This window comes from Medicago sativa, chromosome 4 (assembly GCF_051527215.1).
Source record: "Medicago sativa cultivar Bolivia chromosome 4, Bolivia_mono, whole genome shotgun sequence".
Taxonomy (NCBI): Eukaryota; Viridiplantae; Streptophyta; class Magnoliopsida; order Fabales; family Fabaceae; genus Medicago; species Medicago sativa.
Genome location: NC_140752.1, coordinates 12,475,721 through 12,495,536, shown reverse-complemented (window position 1 = coordinate 12,495,536; position 19,816 = coordinate 12,475,721). Strand labels below are relative to the sequence as shown.

General features: G+C 34.1%; 1 long non-coding RNA gene across 3 annotated transcripts in view; it reads right to left on the bottom strand.

The window, feature by feature from the left end:
- Positions 1-19,816, bottom strand: part of LOC146926396 (uncharacterized) — an 88,207-nt gene that overhangs the window by 43,248 nt on the left and 25,143 nt on the right. For 2 of the 3 annotated variants that reach the window (XR_015034121.1, XR_015034122.1), the window contains 2 exons: positions 19,000-19,159; positions 10,645-10,753 (listed from right to left, as the gene is read on the bottom strand). This is a non-coding gene — a long non-coding RNA (uncharacterized LOC146926396). Of the gene's footprint in view, positions 1-10,644; positions 10,754-10,916; positions 11,236-18,999; positions 19,160-19,816 lie in introns of those variants that run through there. The other variant, XR_015034123.1, reaches the window with a different exon arrangement.

Genomic DNA, 19,816 nt, shown 5'->3' with positions numbered 1-19,816 from the left:
GTGGGGCAATTGAAATCAAAAAGCCTAACAATCAGGAACATTCCTTGTATCAACCATTAAATTTCACAACCTTTCCTACCAATCATTACAAACCCTTGGTGCTTAAACATGAAGCACTTTGATCTTGACAACTTATTTTCTTTTTGGATTTTTCTTTCTTTTTCTCTTTTTCTTTTTCTTTTCATGTACACATTGTTTTTCTTTTCTTTTTGTATTTACAACAACATGTTGTCTTGATCAAAGATAAAATTACACCATAGTACTTGACATAAGATTTACATCTACCTTCTCTCCCCAACTTGAATCAACAAATACCCTAATTGAATGTTCCTCTACTCTAAGGCAAAAGGGACAAATAACATTGAAATTTTAGGGTTCAACAATTAAAAACATATCAGAGTCCTAAAGTGCGTCAAAGATGAACTGAATTTTGAAAAATTTAAAGGCAACTTCATCAAGCATTGTGCTTATGAATTGACAGTTCATAATTGATGACTCTGATTCATTTGGCTCAAGTGGGTTAGCAAGTACTCGCTCTACTCACAAGGTAGGCTATTTGTGGTCAAGTATGTTTCACTCCTTAACAAAAATGTGCCTTGATCACTTCCATGCCTTCACACAATTAAAAACAATTATTGGATTTAAAATAAATAAACTGAGTTAAACAATGAATCCGGTCTCCTTGCATATGTACAAACATTTGAGGTTTCCTCACTTTAGGCTAGTACTACGTGGTTCACAAACAAATAAATTATTGTAAAGAACTAAATGAAATGAAATTTGCGCAAAGTACTCATTCCATATTCAAGTAAAAACCTAGAAAAACTGAAAACTTGTACCTTGGCTTTGCGCTTTAATCACAACTATGAATCAATATCAATCATCTGAGAATTGAAATTTAAGCTTTGGCTATTAAAACCAAAAGGGTACTTGATCATACAAAAAAAATATATGCTAAACATGAATTTAACTAATCATAATACAAAAATAAACAATACTAAGATAAATAAGAACATCACAATACTAATTAAATTAATTGTGCCAACGAAACACAATACAACATAACACAATACGATTGTACTAATACAAAAATAAACTGAGTCATTAGTGCCAAATCAAAACACAAAAGAAGTAACATTGTTCAAAAAGTATCAAAAGATAAAGCAAATGAAATATAAGGAAGACAGCAAGAAAATGAATGAAAGCTTGATAAAATCACTCTATGAAGAACTGGCTTTCAAGACTTTTCCTCTTCCTTAAGATTGCATATCATCATCCGAGCCATCGTGAGAAGATGTAGCACTCGGTACATTTGCTGGATCATCTCTATCATCATCCTCATCACCACCTACATCTTCTCCCATGGTTGCATTCTCATGCCCTGCAAAGTCTCCAACCCCTCCATATGGACCTGGCATGCCCTCAGGCCAATTAACATAGTTCTGAAAAGCCTGTGGTGTCATGAACTGATCCATCACCTCCTGTGGGTAGCCTACTTGCTGCTGCATGACATACTGAGATTGTTGGAAGTAGGTGTTTGCACGGTTTTGAGCTGTCAGCATATTCCAAGTGTGCATATTGCTTTGATGTTGCCACTGAACGTAGCTAGCAAAATCAAAGGCAGCAGTGGGTTGGAATGGCATGGGTTCTTCCTGTGGAGGAGGTGCCTGAGAAGATGAAGCTTGCTTCCCCTTACCTTTATCTTTCTTAGATTCACCCATGATGAAACGGGTGATGAAAATATCATTGATGGGGTTGCGAATTTTCTCATGAACGGCAGAAGGAAGCTTCATACCGGTATCCTTAATGAGTCCCATGATGAGACCGGGGAAGAATAGGCGGGCTGGTGGCTCACCCTTCCCTTGTAAAGTGACTTTCCTTAACTCCCAAGCAATGGTTCGAGCTATGTCCACTGGTTTACCATGAAGGATATAGTAAATGAGGGGGCACACTTCCACAACACAATCAGACATGTGGCTACTAGGCATGACATTATAGAGGATAAATTTCTGGATGATTTTGGTTGGGTTAGTCATGAATTTGTATTGGCAGCGATGCTCTCTCCCGGCTTCACTCTTGTCATAGTTGAAACCCTCAAGCAAAAGAAATCGTTTGATTTCTTCATGAGTTTCATCAACCTTAAAGTGCCCCAAGTTCCTTTTAGTGTGGAATTCATCATACTCATGGTCATGGGGTAGTTCGAAGTGATTGCCAAGGTATTTGTTGATGGCTGCCCTATCAAATTTAATGGTGCGACCCCGGACAACAGTCTCATATGGGAAGATATCAGTGAAGGGGTTTTCTGGAAGAGCATTGGCGTAAAACTCACGCACAAGCTCAGCATTTAGGTTGGTCATGGGGTTACAAAGCCTATCCCACCCTTGATCTTTTAAAAGTTTAGCAATTTCCCCGTAAGGTCCGTTAGAGCTTATGTTAAACACTCTCTCAGCCCACATGTTTTGGTCGAGTAACTCGACGTACCTATCCTGATGGTAACGGGTTTTAAATCTGGTTGAGTCGAAGTTTTGGTTTCTAGAGGGTTGGGGTGCAGAGGTTTCACCCTTCTTTCTCTTTTGAGGATTCTTAGGAGCCATACCTGCAAAACAGCCAGGAAATCCATACACAATACAATATAACAGTTAAATATCAGTATGGAAACAAATCAGCATAACTGGCATCACTAATTATAGAAACCAGAACAAAAATTTTCAGGTTCTGAAGCTACTCGCCTCGCGAGCAGCTCTACTCGCAGTGGCGAGTAAGCAGATGAATTTCTGGGTTCAAGATGAACACTCGCCTCGCGAGTGATGAAGCTCGCCACGGCGAGTGACCCAGATTTTGGCCAAAATCGAATTTTTACACAGTGGTTCAGTTTTAAAAGGTATCCTAACTCTAAATAAAGCAATTGCGCCCCTTGTAGTGACCTAAATATGAACTGAATCATGCCTTTGCTTTATAATTCGATTTTATGCCACAAAACCCTAATTTTTATTTTCAAAAATTTACAAAAACGGTTAATCAAAAGATGTGGCTAAGAAAGAAAAGCAGTACAAAATTGTACATGATTCTGTTTTCTCTTAGGCATATGGGTTCTAAATCAGAACGACAGTTTCAACAAAAATCAATCTTCTAATCCTAGGGTTTACATGAATTCGAAATTGAAAAATAGAAGTTGAAGAAACAAACCTGTGGGAAGATTAAACTGATGCAATTGCAAAATAAAGAGAAAAGATTTGGATACTTTGAAGATTTAGGGTTAGTGATGAAAAATAGAGAGAAGAATGTGAAAAAATTTGATGAGAGAGAGTGTAAAACGAAAATGATAAGGGAAAGGATAATGATGGGTGGTTAAGGAAAATAATGGGGGAGTTAATGTGAGTTAGTGGTCTTGGGATACGTAACTGACCAAAACTGCACTTACTCGCCTCGCGAGCAATTTTACTCGCAGCAGCGAGTGAATTGGTCGTTGACTAAGTTGACTACCAGTTTGCTCGCAGTGGCGAGCAGTTTTACTTGCCTCGCGAGTTGTAACAATTTTGAATTTTTGGCTCCTGCTTTGGATGTTTTGATGCATGCACATGACTCTAATAACTAATATGCCTTACAACGATAAATAGACTTACAAAGTTGGGTTGCCTCCCAACTAGCGCTTGTTTAACGTCGTTAGCTCGACGTCTTTTCCGTTAGGGTGGCCAAAATGAAACGGATAGCACATCATCTTTTGAAACCCTACGCTTTGGGAGGAATTCCATGAACTTTAAGTACAGATGACGAGGAGTCCATGACCTCCTTAACTTTGATTTGAACAAGGCACAAATTTCATCAACGACTCGATCGATTTCTACCTTGTTCACCTTCTTTCCCCTTACTTCCATTAAATCTTCCTTGATTAGTAACCGTTCCTTTTTCTCAACCACCATTGCTTCTTCAATATCAACAGTTGTAACTACCTCATTTTGAACAACAACTTCTTCAACAATCTTTCCGACTCTCTCAAACATGTTTGGATTATTTTCTTGTTCTCCAAGAGTGGATTGATTGTTGGCTTGGTTATCCATGACTTGTGCTTGAATCAACCCAATTTGAAGTGATAAAGTCTTCAATCTTTGGTTGGTATCTTGCATGTTTATCATGGATTGTTGCATGAAGATGTTCAAAGTATTTTCAATCACCGAATATCTTTCATCTTCATAAGACTGTTGCTGATACTGTGGATAGGATTCATACTCGGGTGGAGTATAGAAGTTGAAGTAACCATGATCAGCCATGATTTTGGCTAGGTGGTGATCCTAAAACGGAACAACTAACAAGAAACTTTTCTTTGTTTATCAACAAGGGGTTAGTACAAACAACTATAAAGAAAAAATATTTACGGATTATATACAAATGCTTAAAACGATAAATCAATCGTTCTATCTATGATAACTAAACACCATTCCCCGGCAACGGCGCCATTTTGATGAAAGTGTATTTTGCATCAAACAAGATAAGTATTTTTGTATCGTCTCCACAGGGAATAGTGCGTTATCAATGACAGTTTAACATCGACTATCATTCCAAGTATTAAGAGTACTTGTTTGTTTAAATTGAAATGTAACTAACTAAACTAATTGCAAAAAGTAAAAGTTGAGATAAATAAGGATTGAAACTTGTTAGGAGTAGCGTTCCTTAACCAAGCGTCACACGTAACCTAATGATCCATACGAATTCTAGCTTTGTAAACAACATTATCACAATCAATTCTAAATTATCCTTCGTGTCCAAAGTGATATAATTATTTCTAAGTTATCGTTTAAACATTCGTGTCCAAATCCCTTAAACGATAATAAAGTCGATCGGATAACTTAATCGACCGTGTCCAGCCTGATTAAGTATCCGAAAGCATTAAAAGCTTGATTATGGTGATTATCACAAGATTAACAAAGTTGTCAAAGAAGTTAACCTAAGATATATTGCTACTCTAGCTCTAGATTCAAGAGTTTGTGTCCAAATCATCTTGAATCTTATTGAAAGCATTAACACAAGAATAACAACAATATTGAATATAAATTGCTAGAATCATATATTGCAAGATCAAAAGGTTACATGTTTAGCAAAGATCAAGTACCTCTCATCCCAACAAAGAGTGTTTAGCTACACATCATCATGGAAGCCTTGCAAGGATGGATTGAAAAGGAAGGATTCATTACACTTGTGATGTCTCAACAAAGAAATAAAGATCCAACTTCCAAAACCAAAATCACTCTATGAAGAACTACCCTATTTTCTCTCTAAAAATATCTAAAGGTGAAAAACTAAAAATAAAATAGAAACCCTAGATATTTTCTAAGATCTTTACAAAGAATAGCAAGTGGGCTATTTATAGAATTCCCACTATGCTTGAGCTCGCCTCGCGAGCAGCCTTACTCGCCATGGCGAGTACTGTTTCCTTCCCCATTAAGCTTCTGCCACGTCACCCTGGGAGGGTCAAACCGCCCTTACTCGCAATGGCGAGTAGCTCTGCTCGCCTCGCGAGCAAGGGGGTGCTCACGGCTTTGTGGCTTCAATTGAAGCTCGCCACTGCGAGCTGCTGTGCTCGCCTCGCGAGCAGTGTAGTGCTTGCGGCCTTTTGCACTTTTCTTGGCTTTTTCATGCTTGCTTAGTGTCTTGAGGTTAAATCCTGCACAATTGGGTAAAGTAAAGCAATTAAAGCGTAATAAGGCAATTATCACTTTTATCTCGGCTTTTCCTTAAATTTCTTGCAAAACAAGTAACAAAAGTGCTTAAAATATAACATGAAAATATCACTTCCTAGCACTTATCACCCACACCCTTACTTCAAATGAAATCTCCTTTTCAACTTCTTCATCATATCGATCCAAATCCCCTACACCTTCACTCCTTTGGTTGCCTTTGTTTTCCATGGCTACGACCCTACACCTCGAACAAATTACAACCTCGATCCCATCCTTGCATATTTATTGGTTATGCTGACACTCAATACGCCTATCATTGCCTTGATCCTGTTACCCACAAAACATACACATCCAAACATGTGAAATTCTATGACCACATTTTCCCATACACCACACTTCACACCCGCCCTTCCCAAACACCTATTCCAATTGAAATCATTGACCAACCCATGCATACTATACTTAAGGTCCAATCACCAATACAAGAACCAATCCTACCAAACCCTCCCAATAACCATCCGGTGACAGATCAAGAGGGTCCTGCAACTTCAGCACCTTCACCAGGTAATGCTCTAATTCTTCCACATCCTGCTCCAAACATTTCTATGGCAACTAACCCTATTGCAGCCACTGGAACATCCAATAAACCAATTACCCGATCTCAAAACAACATATTCAAGCCAAAGAAACTTTTTCAAGTTACCAAGTATCCATTAGCTGAGAATGTTGAGCCATCCAGTGTTAAAGAAGCTATGAAATATGATCATTGGAGAAAAGCCATAAATGAAGAATTTGAGGCATTGTTAAAAAATGGCACTTGGTCACTTGTTCCTCCTCCCAAAAATATAAATATTGTGGGTTGCAAATGGTTATTCCGCATCAAAAGACAAGCTGATGGATCTATCTCTCGCTACAAAGCTCGACTTGTAGCAAAATGTTTCACTCAATGTCATGGTGTTGACTTTCATGAAACTTTTGCTCCAGTGGTTCGACCTCAAACAATCAAAGTTATCCTCACTCTTGCATTGGGGAAGAAATGGCAAATGCATCAATTGGATGTCAATAATGCGTTCCTTCAAGGAGACCTTCAAGAACAAGTTTTACATGTCACAACCTCCAGGTCTTAAGGATCCACAACATCCTCACTATGTATGTAAACTACATAAGGCTATCTATGGTCTTCGTCAAGCACCAAGAGCATGGCATGATGCGTTGAAAAACTTCACCTTGGCCTATGGTTTCCGCTGCAGCAAAAGTGACCCATCATTGTTCATTTATTTGGATGGAGGTATAATGGCTTACTTTCTTGTTTATGTTGATGATTTACTTCTCACTGGGAACAACAATAAGTTCTTACAGCAGTTCATATCCTCTCTCTCACAAAAATTTTCCTTAAAGAATATGGGAGCCCCACATTATTTTTTGGGAATAGAACTCATCCCACATCAGCAGGTATTCTCTTATCTCAGCATAAACACATTCGTGATATCCTCCAACGCTTTGACATGGAGGGCGCAAAGCCATCACCTACACCTCTCTCAGCAACTGCTGCTCTTCAACTCCATGATGGAACACCATCCACTGATGCTACTGAATATCGTAAGATAATTGGAGCTCTTCAATACCTAAATCTTACGAGACCAGATATCTCTTTTGCCATCAACAAGCTTGCTCAATTTATGCATAAACCCACAACGCAACATCTTTAACATCTTAAAAGGATTCTTCGCTATCTCAAATCAACCATTAATTTTGGTATCCTTCTGCAACCCTCATCCTCGTGCAATTAGTAGCCTATTCTGATGCAGATTGGGGAGGAAATGTTGATGACCGTACCTCTACATCCGCATATATCATTTTTTTGGGTCTGAATCCAATCTCATGGCTGTCTAAGAAGCAACGAACAGTCGCAAGGTCATCTACTGAAGCAGAATATAGAGCAGTTGCCACAGCTGCATCTGAAATCATGTGGCTTGTAAACCTACTTAGTGAGCTTAATGTTCCCATGGCCACTACTCCAAGATTACTTTGTGACAATGTTGGAGCCACTTACCTTTGTGCAAATCCGGTTCTCCACTCTCGCATGAAACACATCTCTATGGACTACCACTTTGTAAGAGAGCAGGTACAAGCAAACAAATTACAAGTCTCTCATGTCTCTACCAAAGATCAACTTGCAGACATCCTCACCAAACCTCTCGCTGCAGGCAAGTTCAATGAAATCACATCCAAGATAAAAGTTACAAATGGTAACTTTATCTTGAGGGGGCATATTAAAGGATAGACATTCATTATAATATTTTGGCATTTAAAGTATGATATCTCAGTCAACACCTATTCATCAGAATATGATTATATTCATTAGTATGTATTACTGTCATTTACTAGGATATAATGATAATTCATAGAATAGAGTCTCGGTCAACTATAGAAGTAATTATCTTTCCATTTACTGTAAGGTATTCTTATGTATATATGTAAGCTGCTGTACATCAATGAAAAGCACTCAAAATCAAATACTCTTTTATCTTATACCCAGGGTACAAGATTTTTTTTACCGACTTCCAGATGTCGCCTCGAAGGATTAACAGGAACAAAAAGTGACTCCTTAGCCCCATCCTGAGGGTGGCTGCCACAAAAACATATGTTAGACTAAAAGTTCAACTAAAAATAAAAACTGTCAATCATATAAGTACTTATGCTATAAAATGTAAAATAATAATGGAGTTATTCAAACAAGCGGCAGTATTAACCTAATAGGTTTTACAAAATCGTCATTGACATTTGAGACTACCAAACCAACAATGGAATCTCCTACGTCCATTGCAAGGAAAGTAGCTCGAACCTGGCTGAAGTGTTGACTGACCTCCGCCTTCGTAAGCAAGTGTCTCATTCTTAAATCCACAGAAAATAAAAATAAAAAAATAAAAATTTAGATATATAGTTTTTTCCTGAAACATCCAAACTTACAACATGAATCTATCTTTTCTAATCAGTTCATATTCTATAAATTATTTGGCGAACAGTCTTATCTCAATTTTTTTTCTTTTGTTTTTTTCATTTTAAAAATGAAAAACAGTTAAAGGGACCAAACGAAAAAAAAAAATTGATACATATTAAAAAGAGTAGTAATGGATAGAGTTTGAATTAACCTTACTTGATTTACCTAAAAATTGAATGAATGAAATGCAGATGAGCTGAAAGGAGAACGAAGAAAAAACACAAGAAAATCAAAAGCTAAAAAAAAGACGTGAATGGAGAAACAAGCAAAATGAATGGAGCAAAATGTCTGTTTGAGGGACCAAAGTGTCAATTCAAGATGGTAGATGAGGGATGAAGGGTAAAATGAAAAACTGAAAGGTAGCAGAGAAAATCTCAGTTGAAATTGAGTTCTAAATAATGATCTTAGTAGTGTGGTCCTTAGTGTGGTCCTTGTTTGTGAATATTTATTAGTTATATTTATTTATATGAGACCTCTTTGTGGGGCACTTTAGTTTTCCTTTTTAACGTCCTTATTCACTTGTTAAAATCAACTCCAAAGACATAATATATGCTTCCTTTTATTTACCTATAGTCGACACATTAATTAAATAACAAATAATACACACACACACTCAAGCACCAAAAAAACAATACTCATTTGATTACATGATGAAAACTCTGAAGTTCCTCATTATGACTTTTGTACAAGGTTTATTTAGTTAAAAATGTTAGGTTTCCTGCCACAAAAGAAACTTAAGCAACAAAAAAATAATACTCAAGCATACATGTTCTATATATTGCAAAATTGTGTTCATGTAAGAGTTTTCTTACTTTTCACATTCTCATCAATATTATTTAAAACAACATAAAGTATAGATATATTGCAGAATTGTGTTCATCAATATAATCTAAGATAGAAAATTCCTAACTCAAACGTATTTTCATGTTTTTTTAAAAAAAATATATGTTTTATAAATCAATCTATTTATTCACTAAAGTCGTTTCACCACCACCTGATCCATGTTCTTTAAGCCTTATAGATAGATGATTCCAGATATTAAATTCATTTTCTAAAGAGTTTGTTTTATGACTTGTACCAAATTATAACTTTACAAACAAAAAACCCAAAAAACTATATCCGATTCTTTTGAATACACAAACAAACTCCTATCATGTTCTTCTCGACCAAAAGTAACCTTAGGACCATTGACAACTAAAATGTACTTTTTAGGATGATTTCTTAGTAATTCATATATGGAATGGGGCCCATATTGCCAAGGCCCTCTAAATTGACCTCTCTAGTTGAGAGGCATATGACATTTATTTAGCTGTAACAGATACTACCTCCGTACCAATTTAATTGACACAATTTTGTTTTTCACACATATTAATAAAAATGTATAAATAAAGGGAAAAGTGGAATATATTATATTGGGAATGATAAAAGTAGTACTCCCTCCGGTCCTAAATATAAGCATATTTCACTTTTTAGGTTCATTCAATTAATGATGTATGTGGTTCATATTATGGACCACATACATCATTAATTGAATGAATGTAAAAAGTCAAATTTGCTTATATTTAGGACCGGAGGGAGTATTATTTAGTGTTATATTGTATTGGAAATGATGAAAGTTGTATTGAAAATTGAAATGAGTCAGTTATTTTGGGACACTGTTTTTAGAAAATGGGTCAGTTATTCCGGGACGGAGGGAGTATTTTTCAAAAGATATCTTTTCTACAGGTTTGGTTCGATCCGGGCTATACTGGTTTGGTGACCCATCCATGACGTGTTTTCTTGCATATTCGTCCGTTGGCTTTACCAAACTTGACACTACTGGTTTTCGAGAAGTTTGGTGGGGGTTTTCAATAACTTCCAAAAAGATAAGATGAAAACATGCAAGTAATGAATAGAATAAAAAAATAGAGAGCAATCCAAGAAAAGAAAGTAGAGAACAAAATGCAAATATAGACGGCTTTATATTACCTATTTACCGATTCCACTCATGCCCAACTGTAAGCTACACATTTGTGCGCCATAGCACACCTCGAATGTTGTCGTGTTCTCCGCCGAGGTTCCTGCCCACCATCTCCTACTGCAGCAACAAAATTGAAGTATGATAAAGAAGATGACGAATCACGTATAAGATGATACTACAATGACCACACAAATGCTTCATTCATGACGTGTGTGTACTATAGACAATTAGACATGTTACATGGCTGCTAAACTAAGCACACAATGGTGTGTATATATACCTTAATTTCTTGACAAAATACATTAAGAAGTAAATTGCAGGGCTGATCTTCTTTAGCAATATGTGCTTACTAGCTTTTTTTGTTCTTGGTTTTCCGTTTTTGTTAGTATATGAGAAGGTTTTCTTGTGATGATGTTGGGGGTGGGAAAAAATGTGTTAGTGATTTTTAGAGTATTGGGTGGATCAAAGAACCGATATTGTTAAAACTTTTACAAAGGATGACCACAAAAACAACAAAATATTCTTTGTGAGATACACTTATTGTTTGGAAGAACAATTCTTAAAGAGAGTTTAGTGAACGTACAAGTTGTTGATGGGGTTTAAAATGAGTACGAGTAGTGGTAAGTTTCAGCATTTATAAAGCAATTTATTATTAAGAATAAATAATAGGGGTTGGTACATGGTAGATATATTTGCATTTATTACAAAAACCAACCTCATTTAATCATTAGTGTGTATGGATCCATGTAATAGCTAAGTACTATTGATCCATAAGGGAATCTCAGAGCAACAAGGAAGGGCATTACTCTTAATGTGATTGAGGTTAGTGTAGGTTACCACAGGCAACAAGTATTATTGATCCATCAGGGAATCTCAACGCAACAAGGAAGTACATTTCTCTTAATCTTAATGTAACATATATCAACAAATTAAAAGTGAATCAATGTTACCATTCATATTTTCCCAAAAGTTCTCATGGCCATCATTTGCAAATCTTTCTTTTCATTTTTCAAAATTCGAGTTTAAGATCAACAAATTATTGTTTCTCGTGCTAACATTATTAAAATATTTTTTTATGAATGTTCAATGAAATCGAAGTAAAAATTTTTGAAAATATTTTTGTACCAAACCCCTATTATTTGTTCTTAATAATAAATTGCTTTATAAATGCTGAAACTTACCACTACTCATTTTAAACCCCATCAACAACTTGTACGTAAGTTCTTCTGCATAATTTATGGCAATATAAATATGTTCTGTGTCTAGATAGGAGCATAGATGTAGTTCAAGTTGGTGAAAAGGTACGAATGGGATTCATAAATTGTATTCAAGTACATTTTGGAATTAATTCTAGGCTAGCCAAATTAAAATTTTAAAATCTACTAAATTGATGGGGGAAAAAACCGTGAGAAGAATTATTTTAAATATCAATTAATTATTAGAATTTTTAAATCAAGATATATTTAACCTAAATTGTTTGGTGTATCTTTAGTATCATGGTGTTACATGAAAATCCACCGTGATAGAAAACATGCACAAAGAATCACATTATATTAATCAAAACTAATTTACTATGAGTGTTGCTTTAGCATTTTACTTATTCTAATGCATGACTATGGATAAATGTAGCACATCACTCTTATTCGTCAGCCACATTGCACCCCTTATCTGATGTTCAGACAAAGTTACATGAATATTAGATTGATAAGTGTGGTGCATCCATTGACAAGGATAGGCAGCAGTTTAATGGATTTCATTTTTGTTAACTAATCATCACTAAAAACGTACGTGTTCTCAGTGGCGTATCCAGGACCCTGGACCAGGGGGTGCAGACTATTTTACCTAAACAATTTTCGCTTCAAAGAGTCGTCTCTTATTGCACCATAAACAAGTTAGTTTCTATCATTGTATTAATATATCTCACAATTAAATTAAATGACTTATAATGTGTTTTTTTTTGGTTGGTTATAATGTGTTTTTTTTATTCAATGGTAAAAAAAATATTTGTATTTATTTTAGTAAAATCTCATTATAATAAATTTAGTAAAATTTGTACTTTTAAAAACGTTATTAAATTAGCCCTAATTTTTTCTCTCTAGGTTTTCACTTTCCGTTTCTTCATTGAGGGGTGGTTTTGGATCAATTTTTGACCTGAAATCACCCCTCTTCATCTTTCTCTCTCTATTTCAATCTAAATAAGTGTTTTTTTCACATAGATCTAGGTTTTTTCTTCGTGATTCCGTCATCTGAGTGTGAGGGTGTGTTGTTCGTCGTCTTGTGCGGTGTTGTTTGATTTCCCGTCTTGGTGCGTTGTTCATTTGATTCATATTGAAAAATCGATTATTCAATCAAAGATTTTGGCGTCAATGTTGCAGATCCGGAGACATGGGTATTCCAGTCACTTTAATTTTATCATATATTTTTGTAGGCATTATGCCGTTATATGCTATTAACTTAGATGTTGTGAGTTTGTTCGCAGATTCATCCTTTACGTTTTTAGCAGTGTTGAATGATGTACTCTATCGATTTGAATGAATGAATATCGTTTTGTTTTGGCAAAAAAAACGTTATTAAATTATGTAGCATTCAAATTTTGGTGAAGTAATTTAAATGTTTAACATGGTCATAGTCTTTTTTTTCTTTTTTTTTAGAATCATAGTCCTCGTAGACAAAAGAAATTGAAAACAAAACAACATAAAATGCAAAAAGTAAAACTTAAAGATGTTGTCCACGTCCAATATATTATATATCACTTCCGATGGAATTTCACATGAAACGTTAATGGTGTAGGGGCTGAATCAGTTGGGATTTGGAAATAAGCTCGTTAGTTGGGGGGAAAAAAACCAATGAAACACAAACATTAAATAAAAAAAGCAAAAGTAAGAGATATAATCAAATCAATTAAACAAAGTAAAAAATAAGGATGAATATAAAAAGCAATAGTCAGATACAATCAGTCTTTATAATGTTAAAACTGAAAAACAATGTGCATCTAAAAAATTACAAGTGTCAATATCTAAAGAGTCTAGAGGGGTGCAGGTCAGCAACAACTTTGATGTGAGAGAGTCTTGAAACAGGGTGCAAAGCGGGTGCAAAATTAAAATGTCAGGGTATGCAAAATACATATAAACTATGATTACCGAGAGAAAAATTCAAAATCCAGGGTGTGCACATGCACACTCTCACACTGGGCTGGCTCCGCCCTTGCGTGTTCTAATGTACCCCAAGAAATGACACAAAAAACAATTTTAATCTAACCATTGTGTTGTTAAAAAAACCTAACCACCGTATGAAAAGTTAACAATGATTAACTTGATCGATACTTTTACGGATATAACCCAAATAAAAAAATAGTTGGGCACAGTCACATAAAATTGCATGCCCTTTTGGTCGAAATCTATACTATCTCAAATTGGTCTTGCGTTGTCATGGAAAATGTAGTTTCATTGGCAAGACAATGTGTACCTCCCGAAGTTTTGCACATACTAATATACCTTGTTTTAATACACCTTGGAATTACCCGTATTGACAGTGTCTACACATATACCATCGGTGTTTTTATATTTTATGGAGGTTGAGATTGAACTACGCGAATATTTATCCTTAGAAGAAGCACATGGCATTGGAGAGACCTATAGATAAAGCTTGAAAAACTTATGGAAGTTGATCGTGCATTTGTTTATCTAGATTTTGAGTGCGGTTACAAACCAGAGCACTTAGTTCTCAATAAACTGTCCAACAATTCGCCTTAAAGACATTTTACCGGTCTCAACATAAGAAGAAATGCAAACTTTTATAAATGATATTACACTTATGATTTTGTCGTGAAGAGCAATACTTTAAGTATGTGAAAGAGAAAGATCCAACAAGTTACTTTTGATCCAAATACTTTCTGTCATAGTTCTATCGGCCAATTATACAGTTTTATTAGTTCTATACTTTTTGGAATTACACATGATGTTTGTTAGTTCGAATACATCAATTTTTGTTTGTCTCATTTTTACTTATATTTTGTTACAGTGTGAGTATTTTTATTAATGAGTGTACCTACTAAATTATACTCAATCATTTCAATCATACATGTCAAAAAAAAAAAAAAAAACTAAATTGAGTCCCACTAAAAACTCAAAAGCTGATACCCTTCAATTTTAGTCCATCGTCTTTGACGACAATCAGTTTCAATTAACACGGTACCAAATCTATATACATCTGATTCTTTTGTTCCTCTTCACCTGTGGAAACATTCTGGCATTACACTACTAGAAAATTCGGATTTTGCGACGGCAGAAACCCGTCACAAACTGTTATCTGACGGAATTTGCGACGAACCCAAAATCCGTCGTAATAATTGGTGTCTGAAAATTTTGGGAGGGAAATCAAATCCGTCACAGTTTGCGATGGTATTGGAGGGGTCACAAACAACAAAAATCCGTCACAATTTTTATTTATTTGTTAAAAGGTGTTTTGATTTTTTTTTTTTTTGAAAATTAAAAGGTGTTTTGATTTAGTTAAAGATCAAATTATAAATGTCACAATTTCAAACTACATTAATAAAAATAAAAGTCAGATTTTTTTTTTTTTAAGAAATCAAGTTCATGAATTTGAAATCATAAATATGATACTTTAATTAAACCCACTTGGAGTTTGAACAAATTGATTTGAGTTTGGTCCAAAATATAAAAATTCCAAACTACATTAATAAAAATAATTAAATATCAAATTATAGATGTCAAAATTTTAAACTGCATTAATAAAAAAAAGTATTTTTTAAGAAGTTAAGTTGAAAAAAATTGCTTATAGCTTATAGCTTATCATTTTCTCTCTCTAAATTTAACACCTGCCATCTCAATTGAAATTTTTTAAATATTAATTAAAATGTATCTTTTTTATTTTTTCCTGAAAAAATGTATCTTTTTTATGTTATTTCATATTGGTAAGCTAGTTCAACCTTTACTTATACCAAACACTACAAATTGAATCAGCTATTCATAATTTTTTACTGGATAAACACCATATTTATCCTCCACATGCTAACTCATCAGCTGCTATTCACTATTTTTTTTACCAAACATAACCTAAGTAAAACTAAGTAAGATAGTTTTAATAAGTTGAAGTGCGTAATACAAGTTGATCGGCATAAAACCATGTCTTATAGGTGAACAAAAAAATGCATCAGTTATATGTGCTGTAAAAACCATTCCATTTGATTAAAAAAATTGTTTCTTTTTATGTTTAATTTAAGGGTAAGGGTGTACTAAAAAATCATCCCATTTGAATAAAAATGTGATTTTTTTTAAATTTAATTTTAGTGTAAACAGGAATATAAACTAAAATGAAACAGCTCAGAACAAAAAGAATGGGGTTTAAGCCAAAAATAACCATGAGAAGATGAAGCAGATTTTGGGGCAGATTATGTATCAGTATCTGCCGTAGTTTTGATAGGAATGCATGAATCGCTGTGAAGATGAAGAAACCTAAACATACCCATTTCAAAATCAATAAGGTTGAAAAAAAAACAAAGTAGAAAAAATTAAGAAGACACAATACCTAATTTGCGACGAGAGCAGACGAAGATGATGAGAAGAAAAGTGATGTGTAAAAGTGAGAGAAGAAGAAGGAGAGTAAACCGTTGCACAGAGGACACGAGTGATCTGAGTATTTAAGAGTAATTAAAGTGAGATTGAATTAGGTTTAGATTTGAGTGGAAAGATGGAATTGAGTTTAGATTTTGAGAGTTCTGAAAGCGTGAGTGAAAGAAAACGAATGAGGTTTAACAAAAAGATTTAATTTAACATAATAAATAAAAGGGTTAAATATGTTTTTGGTCCCTATAAATATGTCAACTTTTTGTTTTAGTCCCTCTAAAATTTTCCTTCAACTTTTAGTCCCTGTAAAATTTTTAATCTTCATTTGTGGTCCCTCTTTTAAAGTAAACTCATATGTAGAATTCATATTTTTTAATAAAATTTTCAAGAAAAATTCAAAATATTATAAGAATCACTCCCAAAAAAATTTAGAATTTTTTAACAAAACATGAATTTAATATGAATTTTTATGGTTAAAATATCATATTTAATTTGTGTTTTGTTAAAAAAATCTAGTTTTTTTTTAGGAATTTCTTTTAGAATATTTTACACATTTCTGCACAATTTCATTAAAAAATGCAAAAATTAAATTAAAAATAGGGACCAAAAGTAGTGATTGAAAATGTTATAAGGACTAAAAGTTGAAGGAAAATTTTAGAGGGACTAAAACGAAAAGTTGTCATATTTATAGGGACCAAAAACATATTTAACCCTAAATAAAACAATTCGTTTTAACATTATAAATATAAAAAATTTAAATAAATACATAAAGAGGTGACATGGTCCAGTGGTAATACACTAGACCAATTACTGACGGAATGAATGACGGAATATTTAGACACGGAGTTACACCATCGCTAAATCCCTCAATAAACTTGGTTCGTTCAAATTTCCTGCCAGAATAGGAAAATATTTTACGTTTTGATCAATAAAATTAAAAAAAAAACGTGAAATTACTGACGGAATGAATGACAGAATATTTAGACACGGAGTTACACCATCGCTAAATCCCTCAATAAACTTGGTTCGTTCAAATTTCCGACAAAATTTGTAGGGATAACTTAACTATATCCCTCACAAAATCCTTCACAATTTGCGACAGATTTTAACCCCTCACAAAATTCCGTCGCAAAGAGCGAATTTTCTAGTAGTGTTATGTATCTTGCCTACGTGCGCCCCTTCAGTTTTAGTCCATGGTCTTTGACCATAAACAATTTCAAGAAACACAACCCCAAAACCGTACACATCTAATCTTCCTTGGTACAAGTCTCACTGCTGCCATAATAGGAAAATATTTTACGTTTTGATCAATAAAATTAAAAAAACGCGAAATTACTGACGGAATGAGTGACGGAATATTTAGACACGGAGTTACACCATCGCTAAATCCCTCAATAAACTTGGTTCGTTCAAATTTCCGACAAAATTTGTAGGGATAACTTAACTATATCCCTCACAAAATCCTTCACAATTTGCGACGGATTTTAACCCCTCACAAAATTCCGTCGCAAAGAGCGAATTTTCTAGTAGTGTTATGTATCTTGCCTAGTGCGCCCCTTCAGTTTTAGTCCATGGTCTTTGACCATAAACAGTTTCAAGAAACACAACCCCAAAACCGTACACATCTAATCCTGCATGTATTAATTTCAAATTACTAAATTTATAATACAAAGTTTAAAAGTTTCATTTATGTGAACTTTCATGCATACATATATTTTACACACAACCACTTGAAATGCCAACCTCTATTCTAGCTTATAAGTGCTAGTACATACTATTTTTGCATCAAATCAGTCCCTCACATGATTTTAGCTTTTTCAACATACAACTACTAAATAAAAAAGGGGTTAATTAAGTAAATGGTCCCTATAAATATTCAGAATTTTGTTTTTAGTCCCTACAAAATAAAATCACACTTTTTAGTCCCTGTAAAAATTTTCATCAACATTTTTAGTCCCTATAAAATTTTCCATCAGCGTTTTTAGTTCCTATAAAATTTTTCCATCAACATTTTTAGTCCCTAAAATGCTTAAGGAAAATGTCACAGGGATTAAAAAGTGTGATTTTGTTTTGTAGGGACTAAAAACAAAACTGTAAATATTTATAGGGACCAGAAACTTAATTAACCCAATAAATAATTAAATTTATAAATTAATGAGTGAGAAAAAAGTAAGTTTAAAAGTGAGTTCTTTTCTTACAATAACTTCAAAAGTGCTGAGAAGTTACTTTCACGACAATGAGAGAAGGATCCAAGAAATTGGAACTAGTTGAATTCTACTTCACTATACTAACAAGCCACATTAGTTATTTCTTGTTTTTACTTTTACTCCTTCTAATGTGATTTTGAAATATGATTCTTCACATTTTGGATTATATATTTGTTTCTAAATGTCGTCTAACATGGACAAGTAAAACGGCTTTGTACTATGCAGAAATGTTTTTTTTTTATCATTGAATTAATAAGTATACCTCATTTAATTTAATGATGAAATTTATTAATTCAATGGTAGAAATTAACTAACTTATGCATGATGTAAAACTTGTTTCATTTATGCACCATAGCGTTAGACTTGTTTTTCTAGTAAAATGTGCGTAAAATTATATCACGTAATGAAAAGAAAGAGGTGAACACTACTAATACAATTTAGTACTAATAAGATAGGGTGAAAATTATATAAGCAATGAAGAGAATAAAAAAAAGATAACAAGCGTAAAAAGAAAGCAAGAGCAAGTTAAGATCAAAATGCAAATATAGACGTCATTGTTTGGTTTCATTACCTATTTACTGATTCTACCCATGCCCAATGCAGCTCTATAATCTTGTTGCAGAGCCTCGACGATCATAGCACACCTTGAGTGGCGTTGTGTTATCCATGTCATCATGAGGTTCTTCCATTTTTTAAAAGGTATATATTGTTTGTCTCCTCTACGCCGTCTCCTAGTACGATAAGAGATAAATATGTTTATGTGAGAAATCACGGTTAAAAAGAAAATAACATCTGCAAGTATGTTTGGATATGCTTTTAAACGTGGAAACAAAATAAAAAAAATGGAACGGGGAGAGGACATAAAGAATAAAGGAAAAGAGAGTGGCAAGGTGATCTCAGTCACTGGCCTTAGGTTTTGGCTTTATAATTATAAAATTGTGATAGACACGTGTTTATTCCTTAGTGCTGGTTTTCATCATGGGCTAGTCCACTATCAAAATTGTGATTGGAACTTTATTACTAGTTTTGTGCAAGAGGGTCTTCTCCATCGATAAATTGAGATTTGTCTATTTTTGTGTTAAGGAAGAAAGAAGTAGCAAAGCTCCACCAAGAAAGAAAGAAGTAGCAAAGCTCCACAAAAAGACGATCTTTTCTCTTCTCTTCTTTAGAGGTATTTTCTTCTAATCAATTTTGTTTACTTTTCTCTCTCTGGTTTTGTAATTACTTTTGAGTGATTTAAGCTTTATTTTCGAGTTTGAAAAAAAGGAAGGAGCAAACGGAAGAGATAGAGTACATTGGGGGGTTCATAAGACAAAACCTTCCTCATTTAGGGAACTAAAATGAGGGTTTTGAAAGGTTTGTATGAATTCTTCAAATTTATTATTCTA